The sequence below is a fragment of the Triticum aestivum genome, chromosome 3A (assembly GCF_018294505.1).
Source record: "Triticum aestivum cultivar Chinese Spring chromosome 3A, IWGSC CS RefSeq v2.1, whole genome shotgun sequence".
Lineage (NCBI taxonomy): Eukaryota > Viridiplantae > Streptophyta > Magnoliopsida > Poales > Poaceae > Triticum > Triticum aestivum.
The window spans coordinates 32945897-32948448 of record NC_057800.1 but is presented as its reverse complement, the minus strand read 5'-3'; the positions used below and the strand labels follow the sequence as shown (position 1 = coordinate 32948448).

The window sequence follows — 2552 nt, the reverse complement described above, 5'->3', positions numbered from 1 at the left end:
CTTGGGCCATGGCAGGAGCGTTTGGAGGACACCTAGTATCCAAGTAGTCGAGTAGCATGAGGGAGTGTAATGGAGGTTGGGTTAGGGTCGACTTGTGACGCCTAAGTAGCAAATTTTGTAATCTCTTGTACATAATTTTCTCTCTTCTATAAAGCTAAGGTACGCCATTGACGTACCCTAAAAAAAATACTTCATATAGGATGTATATACATGCGAGAGCCAAAGGGTATTTCCCAAGGACGGAAGCCTTAGTGAAAGCAATGAAGTTAGATGGTGAAAGCAATGAAGTTGAGAGAAAGAGAATGAGCGGTGAGGAACAGACGCGAGAGGATTAGGTAAGCTGAGATATTATTTAAGAAGAGAGGTGCTGGCTGCATCATAGGATCACACCCCATCGCTCGTTTCTCGTGTGACCGGCGCAAAAGCTTGAACATTTCCCATTTCTCATGGGATGTCATCGACCAGACTCTATATAAAGGCTATCCTTGTACCATTGCTAAGCTAAGAAATCAAAGCCATCCTGTTGTATTTCAGTTCTTTAATTTCCAGTAAGTAAATTGTCTTGTTATCCTACAAGAATTTATCCTCTTCATTATCTCTATCCTCGTCAAGATCAGATTTTTGTCCATCTCTCCTCGTCAGATCCATCGTGATCCTGACAGTCGTGTGTACAGGCGCCCCGCCATGAAGTGCCCTTCCGATTCCTCGGCTGGCCGTGATCCCTGCGCTCCTCCTCCCGCTTCTGCCGGTGGCGGCTCCAGCGAGCCAGCCAAGAAGCGGCAGCGGACCTCGAGCTCGAGCCAGGCTGAGGCATCCTCGTCCTCACAGCCTCCACCACAGCAGCCGGGGGACGCGAGAGAGGTGCCGGGTCTGGGGGACGACGTGATATGCGAGGTGCTGCGGCGGGTGGAGGCGCGAACGCTGGCCGCCGCGGCGTGCGTGAGCCGGGGCTGGCGGACCCTCGCGCAGGACGAGCGGCTGTGGGAGGCGCCGTGCGTGAGGGAGTGGGCCGGCCTCGGCTTCTCGGAACAGCTGCTCCGCGACGTCGTGCTCTCTTTCGGCGGCTTCCGCCGCCTGCACGCCGTCTCCATCCGGGCCCGACGGCGGTTCGGCGTTGGCTGCGGGAACTGGCACGGCGTGCGGACGCCGGGACAGGGGAGGAGGAGGGGGGCTCCGTGGACCGACGACGAGCACAGGTGAGCACAGTGTTCTTCTGATCTCACTGTCTTGTGAGAGTGATTGCTCTGCTCCATCTATGTCATGCACACGACTAGTTAGTGATATAAATTTTCTTGCTTGAATTCACCATCAATCAATAGGATTTACATCATCAGAATAATTCAACCATGGAAGAACTGCTATACGAAACTGAATAAATTGTTCACTAGGAATTGATGAGATGTCCATGCAGTAAGAATTCATGATCCATACTGGTTGTTGAAGCTGATCATGCCTTGTTCTTTGGCCAGGTTGTTCCTCTTAGGCCTGAAGACGTACGGAAAAGGGGATTGGAGGAACATATCACGCAACTTCGTGCGGACGAGGACGCCGACGCAGGTGGCCAGCCACGCGCAGAAGTACTTTATCAGGCTCAGCTCAGGGGCGGCAAGGAGGTCGAGCATCCACGACATCACCACAGTTCACCTGACAGACGACCAGCCTCCCTCGCCGTCCCAGTGATTGATGATCAACCAGTCCAGCGCACCGGCTCAGCGCGGCAACGGGGCAGTTCTCGCTGCCAGCCGACACCAAGCAGCATGGCGCGGCGAGCGCGCCCTTCAGTTTGCCGAACCGAGCTCTCGGGATGCCGAACTACGGCAGGGTTTGCAAGATCAAGGCCTGCAGTGTGGTCCTCTACATGATCAGCTGGCCGCGAACCGGAGTACCGAGTACGCTGTATTAGAAGATGCAAGCGCATCAGATGTCTAGTGTAATATGGCCCTTGCTGTAGTTTCACTGCCTGTATTATTATTCAAGTAAGTAATTGATTATGGGGATTTTTCAGAACATAGCAGAGAGAGTAGGTATGCTGGTGAGTGGTGATGCTTGGTAGTAGTCCATAATTTCTGGTGTGGATACTGAGAGTGTAAGGGAAAAGGATGTCTAGAACTTGATGCTGTAGTATCTTGAGACAGACAGGGAATACTAGTGCTCAGTACTGATCATGTACATTGTCAAGTGGACTTAATTTTCAATCTTCATGGATCCTGCTTTCTGGTCAGCTCATGTTATTGGAAACCTTACTCATGCAGCATCTCACACATACCTATCCACATCTATGATCTATCATTCATCCATTCAAGCATATATATACAGCTTGTCTTAGTGCTTGCGCCGTCTGTATGTTTGCGAGTGTAATTTTTCCAGATAAACCAAAATGAGTTTGGAGTGAGTCATCCAGCATTTACCTGCCTTGCTCATCTGGTCAACTTTTCCCTTGATTACAGCTCTAATTATTTCCAGCCTTGTGGATTGACCTTTGCATTGCTTGTGTGCAATTAAGTCCTTTAAACAAATAGGAAATCCTTCTCTTGTATAGATCTATACTACTA

General features: G+C 50.5%; 1 pseudogene; it reads left to right on the top strand.

The window, feature by feature from the left end:
• Positions 1 to 256: 256 nt before the first annotated feature.
• Positions 257 to 2221, top strand: LOC123060031 (transcription factor DIVARICATA-like; annotated as a pseudogene).
• The last annotated feature ends 331 nt before the right edge of the window (positions 2222 to 2552 follow it).